The sequence below is a fragment of the Nesoenas mayeri genome (assembly GCF_963082525.1).
Source record: "Nesoenas mayeri genome assembly, chromosome: 11".
NCBI classification, from domain to species: domain Eukaryota; kingdom Metazoa; phylum Chordata; class Aves; order Columbiformes; family Columbidae; genus Nesoenas; species Nesoenas mayeri.
In genome coordinates this window covers 18,540,745-18,556,124 of record NC_137563.1, presented here as the reverse complement: position 1 = coordinate 18,556,124, position 15,380 = coordinate 18,540,745, and the positions used below count along the sequence as shown (strand labels likewise).

The window sequence follows — 15,380 nt, the reverse complement described above, 5'->3', positions numbered from 1 at the left end:
ATGCGGGGCGAGCACGCGCGCGCGCCCCCTTTAAACCGCCTCCCCCCCTTCCCCTTCTGCTCACCGGCCTGAGCGACGGCCCGTTGTTTCCTAGGCGACCCGCGAGGGGAGGGCGGGCGCGCGCGCACGGGCTCGCGCGCAGGCAGTCCCCCTCCCCCGCGGGGCGCGCGCCGGACCGTTGGCGGAGCAGGGCTGCGCGGGTGCCGCCGCTGCGGGCAGCAGGTATGTGCCGTGCCCCGGCGCGGCCGTGCGCGGCGCTGGGGACCCCCCTCCGCCTCCCGGTGCCGCCGTACGCCCTGCCGCCGCGGCGGGCCGCCCCCGGGGGCGGGCAGAGCGGCCCGGCGGGGTCCCAGCGCCACTCTGGCGGGGCCGCGCTGGCGGACGGAGCGCGGGGAGCCGCTCCGCGGTGGAGAAAGTTTGATAGCGGGCGCCGCCTTCCACCAACTTCCCGGCGGCGGGGCCGGGGGGGGGGGGGGCGTTTTGAGGCGCCCAGCCGCGGGCCGGCCTGCGGCGGGGCCGGAGCACCCTTCTACCGGGTCAGCCGGGATGCGGACGGGGCGGCGCGGGCCGGGGGTGGGAGGTCTCCGGGCTGTGCCCGCCTGTGGTGCGGGGCCGCGGCCGCCTCGGCGCGCGCCGGGGAGGCGTTGCTCCCTCAGGAGGGCGCCTGGGGGGTCGCCGGGCGCCCCCCGCCCCGCGGTCACCCCCCACAGCCAGACCCCCACGGATCCTGCGCCTCAGGACGGGCGCGGGCTGCCAACTTCTGGCGTGCGGTTCTGGAATACAAATAACCCCGATAATACCTTAGCGTGAAAGTCGCCTTTATTCTTTGTGTGAAATCCCACCTGACGCGTAATACCTCTGCGAGACGGCCGCTTGAACGATTTCTTCATTGAGAGTGCTATAAGTCTACAAGATGCTGCAGCTCTTGTTGGAAACCTTCTGTACTAGACTAGCATCATTGCTTGCCACAATGAGAAAAGGAACAGTAGTGTCTTTTTGGAAGTTGAAATCCTTTTAGGCTGCTCTTAACCAGGCAATTTTTGGTTTGCCTTTTGTAAAAATGTGAGAAACTTAGTAGGCCTTTTTTTGTTATATCTATAGAAGTGAAATCTATAACCTGTCAGGATTTGTGTGCTATAAGAGGATCGCATATTACGGTAACTTTACTTAAGGAAAATAGTACATGAATGTGCATGGTTTCAAAGTTTGTTAGTATTATGAATTTAGGAAAATGATCTGCTAAATATGTCTCAAGCAGAATATCATTGTTCTTCTAGGTGTGTTTGAGAGCAAACCAACCTACAAGCTCTGTATTAAATGGGGCATGCACCTGATACCATTGTAACAGCTGCAAAAGATTGTATAGGTAAAAGAAGTAAAATGGGTAATGATGTAGGGATATTTACAGCTGTGAATGCAATCGGCAGAAAAGCCTCATTTGTCTGAACACAGGGCACCTGTCATGTAATAGGAATATGGAGTCAGAAATTGCTGGGTTTTGATGTGTCAGTCGGAATTCCTATGTGTTTTGCAAGTGTTAATACTGAATTTGCATAAATGAAGAATGGTAATCTACCTGTCTATTTTTAATGTGCTGTAAAACATTATTTCCCCAATATGGATCAAGTGAGATGATACTCAGTGGTTTCTGGTGGTTCTTGTAAAGATGCTGCAAGTTCCTGCAGGACACTTGTAAATGGGTTGTTAGTAGCATGGTCATCTTAGAGGAGGATTATAAATTAGACTGTACAGTAGTAGCATGTAAGTGCTTTGCAACAAGGTATTGTGATTAACATTTTGCAACTATTATCTTGTATGGGAGAAGCTGTTACTTGATCTAGCAAACAGTATCTCTATTGTAAGGCAGTATACTCTGTGCAGAGAAGGAATACGTCTCATGTACAGAGGATGCAGAGTAAGAAGCAAGCGTGTACTGCTTCAAACGTGTTATGGTTCCTAAATGCTGTTAAAAGTATGCTTGCAGTCAGTGAAGTGACTATATAAGTAAAGAGTCCACATTCCTGAAGCAATGCACACACATACTCTTTCCTGTCAATTTCTGAACAAAGTGGAGTTTTGCAGGTCTGTCTTGATGCTACCCATTGAATTGTAAAATTGACTTGCCTTTGTTCAGTGCAAGGTGAGGTTTTTACCTGGAAGGTGAAAAGAGGTATAAGTTGTACAAAAAGTTAGGTGTGATTAGCAGGTAGTGACTATGCTAAAGAAAAAAGTAGGCAAAGACTACATGTAGCAAGAGTACGTAGCAGCTATTCCAGCTTCAGAACTAGAGCAGCGAGTGAGGTGGAGATCTTAATTCCAACCAGTTTATGAAAAGGTCAGTAGGAAAATTAAGATGTGAGCTATGTGTGCTTGCAGTGCAGGAGCTAGTGCAAGCAGGCTACTCAGCTGAAATATTTTCAGGTTGTGACTGACAGCATAAACGCAGAGCATAATGCACGGTATAGCTGTTTTCCCTATCACTGTGTCTGTTCCCAAAGGTTAGTTTTGTGTATACATGATTATAATTCTGAAAGTGCCTTGTAAAAGATGCGTACAGCTAATTATACATCCCCTTTCCCTGCCCCAGGTACTCCTGTGCTCTTATTCCAACTTGGGTTCAGTGGTGACTCCCTGAAACCTGCCTACCTGGCAGCTTGATGTTTCATCTCTTATGGTCTATACACTGCAGGTTCTGACTCTGCAGTAATATTGCATCACAGATTACTATTAGCACAGAGGCACAGAACTAGCAAAACCTCAAGCACTATCAGGAGTGTGGTTTTGGTGTTATTACATGTGATTACATCTAAATTAGGAGAAACTGCATTGCCCTATGAAATCCTGATGTGACTAAAATTTACCTATAATATATCATCGGTATTCATGTAAATTAGTTGTATTATCTGCCAAGAGAACAACAGTTAACTGAATTGTGTTACGTGGTATAAAACTCTCCGTGAGCGACAAATAGGGTGTTGTGTTGGTGTAGTGGTGCTCAACTCATCTGCTTCCTGGACAATGGGGGTTACTTAACAAGGGAAAATACTTTGTCCTCGTGGATACTGCAGAACCAATATTAACATAGGAGAGTGAGCTGGAGTCCCTTCTGCCTTGTGTGTTATCATCAAAAGTGTCAGCCAAGTGCTGTTTGCAGAATTTTCAGTGCTAGTTGGTATGTGAGAAGAAGACCATTATTTGATTCCTCCTTTTCTTGTCCTCACTGGTTCTAGCCTGATACTGTGTGCTGTGGACACTCATTTGCCATGCCCTCATTAGGTTGAACAGTATGAAGGGCAAGTCTGGAATGTGCAGTGTTGGAAAATGGGGAGTTTGCAAAAAATCCTGAACTCTGAAAATGTTTTTAGAAGTATTTTTGTAGTGTAGGTGGACATGAGGATAGTTGGTGAAATTCCATCTTCAAGAGAAAAATGGGAAATATTATTTTGTTGTCACTGTGGGATGAAACTTGACTGTTGTGAATTTTTTTACTCTAGAGGGTCCTTTCCCAAGGTGAAAGAAAGATTTTTTTTTTTTTCCACCAAATTCTTAGATGTTACATTGGGGGCAGAGGCTAGGTGAAAGCTAGCAGTAGGTTTGCTTCAGTCTCTCTGTCATATTTCAGTCCCCCTATTTGCTGGGCTTAGGATTTGGCTTGACAAGAGTGATGTATTAGGGTTTAATTCTTAATTTAGTTATAAGGTCACAATGAGCTGTGTTACATCCATGTAATCCTGTTGAAATCACTGGTTTTGCGTGAGTATAATGAAAGATAGGCCTTCTAGTAAACTCAAGTAGCAATGGAGACTTTCTAATGATGCTTTTGTCATTAGCTAAGCATTATAACATGTAATGTTGGCTTATTTCTTGCTTTATTCAAAATCATAATACTTAAAGCATAAAGAGATTGTCCCTCTGTCTCCCTACCATTTTATCTTGTCTAAGGCTCAATGTTGCTTTGATATATTTCAACTGTAAAATTTTTCATCGTGATCGCTATATATTTCCTTGTGTCATGTAGAGCACCATGTGCATCTATAGCGTTATACACAAACAAAGCTAAATTTAAAGATATATGTTCAAATATTTTGGTTGCAATGTCAGACCTGTAAGTGGGAAAATGCCTAGTTTAAGGTTGTGTAAATGTAGTTCTGTGTTGTGAGCTATGCTGTTCATTGAATGAGCCAACGATTTACAGGAAAAATAGTGTGTGATCTTAACAGTTAAAAAGAGGATCAGTGCAAATGGAGCTTAAGTTATAGGCTCTTTTAAATATGCTTCCTAATTTTCGGTAGCTTAACTTTCAAACCAAATAACCACCTTGCAAATTAGCTCCTAACACACAACCTCTTAGTATTGTGGGTTTTTTAGTGACTTTTTTATTTTTCTTTTTGTAAAACAACATTTTATCAAGGTATAAACTTCCCTTGTTGACCTTAAGAAATCCCTAAGTGGGATTTGAGCCTTCAGTAGTGATTTCTAATTCAGGTAATTGCCTTGCTTGGTAAGGTTGTTATTTTGTGAATGAGGAAGGACCTACAGGGTCTGTGCTTTATCTAGGGAAACAGTGGGTGAAATTTGACCTGTTTCATCCTCCTTTCTGCTGTCTGTCCTGCCACTCTGCTTTTTTACTTCAGCAACCTGTCAGTGCTCCATAGCACGCTGTCTGCCGCTGTTCTGTCAGAGGGACAAGCTGCCCAGCCATTGTGTACATGGACTTCGTGTCCGTTTGATTTTCTTTTTTTGAGAGGCCACCAAATACTTGATTAAAAAAAGCAGGTAGGTGTAAGAAAACAGTTCGGTTTAACTTGAATGGATTGCCATAAGACAAAGAGCATCTCTGCTATTCCAGGCAACATCAAAGGCTGCCTGCAAATGAGGCAACTGTCAGAGCTTCTCAAAGTTGCAAAAGTCTTTGTAGTGGAAAGTATTTCTTGTCTGATATTGAAGTGTGCCTACCAGCTTTTTCCACTAATAGAAAATGAAAATTTAGGTATAAAAATAGCAAAATACAAATTTTATTGAAGTTGGCGAGACATTTGCTGTTGAATTATTTTAGTATTTTGCCTTAAATACTTTTGTTCAAGTGTATCAAATAATTTCTTGTTGAAAAGTACACTGTTTGGACTACCAGTCAATTTAGCCAGTGGCACAAATTTTTTAAAAAGCTGTTCTCTAAAGTGAACTAAGGAGCTCCTGTCTCTAATAATTAAAGTTAACAAACATCCAGGTTGCAAACATGAGGCATGTGGTGTGTCTCAGCAAGCAGACCATAATTTTTCTCTGTATATAATAGCTGCCTGGATTTTACAACCTACATCTAGTAAATAATTACATTCTTATCTGGATTGATAAAATTTGGCTGCTTTGAAAACATCTTTTTAACAGTAAAGTGAAAAATGGGTCAAGGTTCATATGTTAACTTGCACAAGTGTCTCAAACAAAAGCAACCTCAAAGGTTTTTCTTGCACATATTTACTGTTTTTCTACTTCCATTACCAGCTGCCACCTCCAGAAATCTGAATGCTCTTTTTGTTGGTTTTTTGTTTGTTTGTTGTTGTTTTTGTTTTGTTTTTTTTCTCCCCCCTGTTTGGTCTTAAGAAGAAGGACTTTCTGAGCAGTAGTGTAATTAAATAGATAAGTTTAACTTTGAAAGGTGTTATTTTTAGGACTAGCTCAAAAGGGCAGGTACCGCTTGGAGACATTATAATATGACCAGCTCGTCTGCTCCAACTGAAAGAGCAATGCAAGACTTGGGTAACATCAAGCTTTACTTAAAAGTTTTTGACACGTTGTCTCTGGGCAAAAAGAAATTCAGAGGAGGCTGCAGAGTAGGTACAGCTTTTGAGCCTCTTGGCACTGCCTTGGAAGAAGTGTCAGCTTCCAGAGGCTGACCCTATGGAGTGATGTCTTTTTTTCTCATCCCTTCCCTATATTAAGGAATAACACATACCTATATAGCAAGGATTATGCTGGAGACAACAGCTGTTGCCTAGCTGCCCCCTAATCATTGCCATTGCTTCCCTGCAGTTCAGATCCTAAGGTACAAGGCACAGTGAAGTTTGTGTATGGTTCTGTGTGCATGAATTAATGGGCATACTGCAGAGATATTTGTCTCCCCACACTCTTTCCTTTTTTTTTTTCTGATTCATATTTGCTCACTTTTCTACCTTTCAGCAAAGGAGAGCATATGGCAGCGTGCTGTCCATCTGGCTGCCACTTACTGTGAAATTGTTATGCAGGGAAATTTGGCCCCATCTTGAATTTCTTATGTAGGTAAAACTGCTAATAAAATGACAGCTGAAGTGTTTATTCTGAACTGTAAATGGGAATTAAGCACAGAGAGTGAACACAAAGGGTGTTTTCTGAATATTTGTAATCTTCTTCTACCTTAAAAAGTACTTGTGCTGCTGTGCTAGTATTTAAAGCAAAAATGACCAGGATTCTCATTGTGGTGTAGACTGTTAAATTACAGATAAAAGACACATCCTGTCCCAGGGGATTTGCAATCTAAATACATTTTAATGAGAACATTGTGAATGGTGATAGATGCTTAGGAAAACCTTAGTTATGTAGGTAGTACTGTATATGTGTCATTAAAAATTCTGTTGACTTTTTGCATCCTAGCACAGCAGTCTCTTTAAATGCATGGCAGATACTAAATGCATTGGTCAGTAGTAGGTTAAGTGACTAAGTGTGACACTTTTAAGAATCTTTGTTAATTTAGGTCTTGCACATTTGAGTTTATTCAGATACTCCTGCTTATCTGTGTAGCAAGGATCAACACTGGTAAAGAGAAGTCTTATTGCCTTTGGCAGCATGAGCATTGTACATTTTTGTTGTCATCAGATTTCACATTGCTAACATTGAAATCTTAATAACTTTCTTGTAGTTATCTAAAGGAGTACCACTGAAAAAGCAATTAGTCTGTATATATAATATGCTGAGATCTTACCTGAAGATAAAAGTACCTCTGAAAGTAATTTTTAAATTTATGAAAGTTAGCTGTCATATATATAAAATACATTGTCTGCTTTGTCAGTCAACAGTTTGTTTCTCATATAGCCACGTGGAAATTTCTGTAGTTTTGTAAACTGGAAGAGGTACTAATAAAACCAGAGAGTCAGAAGCAAGTAATTTAGCTGAAACCATCTTTCTTCCTGCTTAGTTCAGGGATCCACACTTTTGATTGCTACGTGCATATTTATTATGTAGGACAGTGCTGCAGTGCACTGTGAAATGGATGTGCTTGTGTGCTGGTGAGAGTAGTTTTGGCTTTGGGTAGGAGAGTGGCTAGAGTTTGTTCACTGTGTTCTTTAAAGTGCTTATGTTATTTTGAATGGAAGCGCAGTCAAGTTTTTAACATAGCATTGGGATTTCTTGTCTTTTTTTTTTTAAGAGTCGATTTTTTAAGACTGTAGATTGCTTTCTAGAAAGCTTTTGCCCTGTACTGAAACAGGCAATGAGAAATAGGTTCATTGTAAGTTTTTCAAGAAAACCTGAGTCTGAGACTTGCTCTGAACTGTTTTTGAAGAGATATTCTGTGCAATAATAGATCTTCTGAGTATTTAAAAATGGAAATCTAACCCTCAGTACACAGCTGTGAAGCTAGGCTGACAGTGGGAATACTGAGTAGTTTTTGGGAGAAGGAAATATTTATTGGTGGCCTATCTATTGGTGATCTATAGCTGGATGTTCTGCAGTAGCAGTATCATTGAGGACAGCCAGCTCTGCTGTCTGCACCTCAATGGTAGCGTCTGTTCAATCACTGCTGAGCTGCATGGAGATAATTCTTATGTGAAATGTTGAAAGACTTGTGGAATTTTTTTTTCAATTCAAAAGGAGAAAAAACAAACAAAACCTCAACCAACCAAAAAATAAAACCCACACAACAAAGGCACAGAAAAACATAAAGATTTGCTTTTGGCTCCCAAATCAAAGAACTTTAGAGACTAGTTAGTGTGTAGTGGTTGGTTTTTTTCAAATGCACAGAGTTGTGTGACTTGTACTGAAGTCTTTTGAAATATTGTATTTAAATATTCAGGAGTTTGTGGAAGGATAAATCTGTGATGGATGTAACTGTGACACACTCAGGTTCATGGATATCTTTACAAAACTTGGCTCCTTGCTATTGTTTTCTAATGTGAAAATGAGGAAGAATTCCTTTAGTAGTCTGCTGCTTGTGAGACAGAAATAACTGATAAGGCAGTTTCTCCACAGTCTTAGAAGTCAGGGTCAGGTCACCGTAGACTCTTGAGACTAACATTAGGAAAAGGTAAGATTTAGTTAAAGATACTAAAAAAATCTTTAGTTTGAAGAAACCGACCATTTTCTTGCATCTATTATTCTGCTGTAGAAAAGGTAATTGTTGTGCAGGTAAAACATGATTCTGGCTAAGCAACAGACTGTAACAGTTATCCTGAAGTGCTGCTTTTAGGCTGGTACCCAGACTTCCTATCCTACCAGAAAGCAGAGGAGTTTTGATGTGTAAATGAAGGTATTCTTTGAAACGCTGGGAAGGCCTGGAGTGCCAGGCAAAGGATTCCCTCAAAAGCTGGAGTAATAGGAGCTCAGAGACTCTCATAACCCTTTGAATATTGTGCTACATAGTGTCCAGTTGTAACGGTGTTTTTGTTGCCTATTTGTTTGTTTCTTTTATTACATTCTCTCTTCGTTAAAAATGCTCATCAGTACAACTCCCTTGTACCCTTCTGAAATTTGTGAACTATGGAAAGAGACTCGATCCTTTTTCGTTTAGTGGGTGAATGTTGCTCCCAATCTGAATGCACTGTTTCATTCTGAAGATTAGATAGACTCGTTGCTTTTGAAGAACTCCTTTCAGTCTGAGATGATTTCCCTTTTTGGGGGGGAAGGGAAGGACTGCAGTCAAAGTAGCTGGTAACCTACCAAGGCCTGAATACAAAAGCGTTGGATGCAGTGAACTAGCAGACATAGACTAATTGGTTATTTCTTTGACACACTTGGAAATGCAGCCAGTTACTGAAGTGTCTAGGTGACTGGTGTCAGCTAGTATCAGGTTGATATTTGCTGGGTTAAGTGAAGTAAGTGTATCATCTAGTGAGAAATGATCCATGTCCCTATCTAAAAACACTGTTGTTTATAACTAGCACTTTCACAGACTACGTTGGTGAAGAGATTTAATAGACAGAGTGAACAGGTGAAGCAAGCTTTCTTCTGCTTCATACCTTTACATAAGGACTAAGGTACATTGGATAAATTGACTGGGAAGTACAGACTTGCACAGTTCATTTTGTCAAGAGAGAGAGTACTTCATGCCCTAGTGTCTGTGTTTCACAAGCTTTAAAAAGGACTTTAAAACATGGGACATGAGCTTTCTCTCCAGGTGATGTCTAATGTAATGAAATACTTATCTTGATTATGATGCTATCATAAAGCAATGCAGAGCGCTTTTACCATAGAATGAAGATAGAAAAAGGGAAGGCCAGTTTTCAGAATATTAAATTATAAAATGGAGAATTTGGTATTAGAGGAAAAACAGGTGGTAGTGGTGGTACCTCCCTAGAAGAACATCTGATATTGGGGCTGTATACTAGTTTTGTTTAAAGAGATAACACAGCACATCAGCTTGAAACAGACTGTTTCTCTGTTATTTTCATTGGGTATATAAAGCATACTGCATGAACAGCATTTGGCAGGAGAGGAACATAATATATCTGAAAGCTTTAATTACATGCTATAGGCAGCTCTGTCTAGGTCAGAAGATACCATATTATCAAATAACATATTGTGGGCATTCAGACGTTGCACAGTAGCTTGATTATTCATTGAATAATTGGGCTTTGTTAAGCAGATAATGGCATTGTTTCCATTCAGAGCCCAGGTTTGAAGTATATGATATAGAATATTTGTATTTTAAATCATCTGTTATCCAGCTGATGTGAGAACTAAATAGAACAGCATTCCATAAAAGCTTTTACATCAGCAAAGACTGCCTATTCTACTGTGCATGTCACACTTTTAGTTACTGTATGCTACCAGCAGTTCTGAAAGTGTTCAAGAGATTTTTTTGTTTGTTTATAGAATTTAATTTTGGGTGGGTGTTTGTCTGTGGCAACACTTAGGACCATACACGCTGTTTAAACATAGACTGTGTTAAAAACCAAAACAAACAAAAAAATGCCCTGAAGAATAAAACCGTTTAAAAGCTTCCCAAAGTGCTTGTGGGCAGAAAGGGAGAAACAAAAAAGAGAAGAAGAACAAGTGTGTGATTAAGACATGCAAGTAAGAGTTACCGAGAGAAATGACATGTCTTTGTTACACGCTGTACCTTATTTTACTTATGTGTAGAAGAGAAAGTATTTTTACCTTATGAATAATTACATAGGCTTTTTAATGCTTTGAGATCCCAAGGTGGAATAGGAAATTATTGACTGCAGTGTCAATAGCTGGTAATTTTTGCAGGTATGTCAGAGTATGGTCTAAGGTAAGCTTGCATGTTCCTCTGGGTCCTCATGTAAGCTTGTGCTTGAAGGTAACTATCAGCTTGGTAAAATTACTTCAGTACTCTGCTTAGAAGGGCTGGGGAACAGGTGATCATGAAAGGACCATTTTACTCTAGATTTCATCCTGCTTAAGACAAGCATCTCGTTTTCTGTCTCCCAAGCTGAAGTTAAAAAGAAAAACAATAGGGTGATAAAATGTCCTTAAAGGACAACAAAAGTGATCAAACTCACTCAAAGTAATAGTTTCATTGTAGCAAGTGCAGCATACTCAGTTAATCAAAATGTGTGTTCTGTATCTGCAGCTGTCTAGCGTGCAGTACATCAGCCTGTCTTGCAGTAGAGAAGTTGTGTTTGCAGTGTGAGCCATATACCCTTTTAGCTGTGATCAGCACTCTTTGCCTTCCCTAAGGAGATGGCAGTGATTGTAGCATTTATCATACATAAAGGAATCTGTCTGCTCTGTGTAGCTGCCAAAAGACGTGAAAAATAGGGACAAAGAAGACAGTGACCATGATCTCTATAGCCCTTCAGACAACATCAAAACTCATGGAAATAGCTTCTCAACTTCTCAACCGAACCCCATCTTTAGCCACAGCAATAGTTGTGAGTTGGGATGATTTGGTAGCATGTCTGTAAAAGAATCTGCTAGCAGAGTATTGTCTGAAATGCTGGTGTAGTGGGCAATGCATGAAGCTGTTGATCCGTGTTACAAAGTCATGAAATTCTAGGTGAAAACAAATTCATGTTCGCTGCAGAAATTGATAGAATGTTGTGGCTTACGTTAAAAATGGTTACTTGAGAATGAAGTGAAATGGTGGGCAAGAGTCTGACTTGTTGGTGTTCAAGGAAAGAATCCAAATGCATACCAGTATTTCAATAAGAGCAAGGAGTTTGTCTGGATTATTAAGGGTTGAAAGAAGCCCAGAAGGTAATGCATGTTCTGCTGCCACCAAGCAGCGCTGTGACTGAAGCAGAGATGTGAAACCAAGGGTAAAAGTTCTCCAGTTTAGGGAAGGAGAGATGGAACACGCTGAAGCAGCAGAGCACTTTTCCAAGGAAGAACAATGAACACTTGAACTTTGCTTTAGTCCTCTGCTTTACAGCATGTAGCAAAGATGATGGATCAGTGATTTTTCTGACTTGGCAAAATTAAGGCTGCTTTCCGGGAAATGCAACAAAACAGCCTCAGAGACTATGTTGGGATGCTTACAGATTTGCACTCCTATGAGAAGTGTGTGCCTTTGCAAGGGAAGGAGAAAGGAAGGACTTGAAAGCCAAAAGATCAAAATAAAAAATGATATATCAAGGTTTTGTACATGACCTGTTTTTCACTTCTCTGCTATAAGCAATGAAGCTACATGGTACTTAATTTATAATTACTTTCCTTATATCAGTCTAAGCACTTTCTTCCTCTCACCCCCAAAGGACTGAACTAGAAGGATTCTTGTGATTTAAGCAAGGGAAGATATATGTAGCAACAGCTACTGATTCAACATGCTGGACCTAGCTGCTTCCCTTCTCGCCTGTGATGGCGTTTGGTGTTAGTGGCAGTCAAGCTGCCAATTTTTAATTTAACATCCAAATGCAAAGATGGATGAAGATACAGGTACGTCCATGTCCAGGTATCCCCTATACAAGACGCATGATAGTGTTGTATCCAAGCTTAGATTCTTGTCAGTTTTGAGATAGCTTTGTGTTTGTTTCAGTGCATAGATAAATGCGTGTTTAAATTAGTTCTCATCTCTTCCCCAAGGTATAGTTTTGCATTTTTATGATCATTTATAACTGGAGTGTTGGAGGAAACCTTTCAGGCACAAGTATTTAATAAATTAAGATGGAGTAACACTGTTGCAATCCACTTGCCTACAAAATCCTACCAGGTTTTTCCTTAAATAAGCAAGTAAGATCTCTTGCTCTTCCCTGTCTTTGCCCAAGTTTTGATACCAGTTCTACTGAAGAAGTATGTGGGTCATGTTAGGAAAAGAGTGTTTGCCCTGTGGAATTTTTGTTATTATCTAGAGTTTATGCATGTACATGTGGATCCTGTAATTTTCATGCTTTCAGAGCTCTTATTAAGGTCATACTACAGCAGAGGTTCAAGTTTGATTCATACTGTACACCAAGTTGTCTGTGGGTCAGCTTCTCATCCTTATTGATTTGCTGTGATATTTTTATGCTAACTGTAACAAAAGGAGAAAATGTTTAAGGAGATTTTTTTTTTAAGAATTGTAGATGTACTTTTTATTTTTTGGACACATGCTGGTACAGCAAAGGGGAAAAAAATCAGTATAATGTGAACAACCATCTCTGTAAGTTGTCGATGGAGCCCAGTTTGAGAACATCTGGACTGTAAAATGCACCTCTTGAACTTTAATTGATCAGTTCCTTGGGCTGTCAGCCATGAAGTATATTTTTAGATACTTGCAGCAAATCTTATTGCATGTGATAGAATGCCAAATCCATAGTTTGTCAGCTGCTGTTTCTCAGTAAGTAGGGAAAAAGGATTTTGGTTTGAGTTAAATAGTTAATTTGCTGCTGCATTGCAGACTGCCGCTTGTCCAGCTATACCTGAGTTAGCTGTAAACTAGCCAGCCTGGCAACTAGTATCAAAGTCCAGCTGCACCAGTGCTAGCTCAGCATGAGCTGCTATAATCCATCTCTCTAATCCGAAGAGGGAAACTATTAGCCTGGACACAGAAAAACAATCTTTTCTTTCAGTAAGACGTTTCCTCGAAAAGCAGAGAAGGGAAAGAAGTTTGTGTCTTTAATTTTTATGGCTCATGTTTTACTGTATTTTTTTACAAGAGAAGCATAGTAATTTAATGGCAAATGAATAGATTGATTCCTTACATGGGTGGAAGTTTGTGTGCTACATTTACGTACCACACTGTAGCATGGGTATTCCTTGGGACTTTGAAATGGGCCATGCTCTTGTTGAAAACAGGAGAAATTAGTTCTGCCCTATAAAATGTGTGCTCTGCCTGCCATCTGCAGCGCTGCACAACTTAGTGGTAAAACGCGTTAAAAGTGTATAGCTGCCTGAACTGATCTAAACTCACTGCTAGTCTTGGTCCCGTAGGAGTCAGAAGTGCTCTGCTCTTGGATGAGAGTGCACTGTGTTTTGGCCTGCCTGCACTTGGCAGCTATTTTTCTAGCCTTTGGATGCTGCCTAACACTTCTCTCTGAGTATTCTCTGAAGTTGATTATGCTTGGTTTGCACACGTCTGTTTTGTGAATTGCAGGAAAGTGTTCCTTTATTCCCAGTTGTTAAAGAAGCATAATGTGCATTTTTTTAAAAAAAAAAAAAAGAAAAAAAACGAACAAAAACTTGTTAATGGAATATTTTTTCAAAAACTTGTTCATCTTTGATTCAAGAAAGAAGTTTTCCTGTCCTGAAGCATTCCCTGTTTCTCATGCTATCTATCCTTCAATTTTTTCCTAAAAGATCCTGTCTTCAGTATCTCAATATAACAGGTCTGTTAAACCAACCTATATTTATAAGCTATTTAGTATACACTTGTTCAAAACTGTTTGATCTTATTACAGTAACTGTTGTCCCAAATTAGATTAAGTACTTTGGAGCAAGGTTTATGTCACTTTAAAAAACACCTTTTGAAGTACCTAATGTGTCTCTAAGTAGTACGTGAATAACAGTGGGCCAGCTTTTTTTGCCCTGAAAGACTGTTCATGTCTAGGACCTTAAAAATCATAGAATTCTGATTGTCATCTTGGTATCTTTCCTGTCTCAGTTTTGCAGTGAATTTTGCAGTGGATGCCTTTGACAGCTCTCACTGAGAACAGGTACTTGATATCATCTGAAAGCTTTCTGTCCTGTGTTTTTTAGATGTTGTAAACTCAACAGGTCAGGAACTGTCAATTGTCAATCTCATTTTTGAAATCAGTATGTTGAGAATAACAGTTTTAAGGACCAGTGTTTTGGAGCTATGAAGATGATAACTGAATGAGCACAAGGTATTGCCTCTTTAAACCCCTTATTGGTCTTTGCAGCAAGCAGTCTGTCTCATTTCTGCTACTTGTTTTTACAGCCTCAAGTCCAATAAATCCCTGACCTGAGGCCAGTATAATCTCAATTTCTTGCAGAAATTTCTCCTTATTTTATAGGAGAATTTGTACTGATTTTGCATTCTTTTATCTTTCTGATTCAAGCGAGTCTTTAAAACGGAATTAATTTTCTTTTTGGAAGATTTTATATGTGTATTAAAAAAACCCCAAACAAAACAACAAAACAAAACCAAAAAAATCCCAAACAACAAAACCCAAAACCTGCACTTACTTTTCTTCCTACTGCGAAGTGGCATTTTTCACTGATTAGTGCCAGACCAAAAGTCAGAAACATGAGTTCTAATCAGGACTCTGGCACCTATTTGCTTTGTTGTCTTGGACTTTGGGTTAGTTAGAGAGTACATACTCATTACTTACATTTTATTGAAAGTCCTAGTGAGTCTTTGGCTGGAGATTGATGAATTATGTAGCAGAAGGTGATTGATTTGTAGGGGTTAATGCAATGTTGATATTAAAATATTTCTGAAAAATGTTGAACGGTTCTTCATGTTGAACAGGTCTTCATGTTTTTAATCCAGAAGCTCATGCAGATATAGCTTCCTTGCTCTCGTCTGTCTTAAGACACATTTTACTGAGTTTCCTACTTCCTAGAAATGTTAGTGACTCTATCTTGGTGATTTTTTTTTTTTTTTTTTAATTTTAGTGAAGGTGAATTGATAAATCTTAACAAAAGTCTCTGTTTGCAGATGTAGTAGACACAATTTTATTTCAAGCAGGTGGCTGGTATCTGTTATGGGTTAAAGAGCAAGAATTCATTTTATTTATAACTTAATATTCATTTAGTGTTTCAGGGCTTGCACTGTAGTATGGATCTCT

General features: G+C 39.9%; 1 protein-coding gene across 1 annotated transcript in view; it reads left to right on the top strand.

Moving 5' to 3' along the window:
- TMEM266 (transmembrane protein 266) overlaps positions 1-15,380 on the top strand; it is a 95,928-nt gene that overhangs the window by 10,680 nt on the left and 69,868 nt on the right. The window lies entirely within an intron of this gene.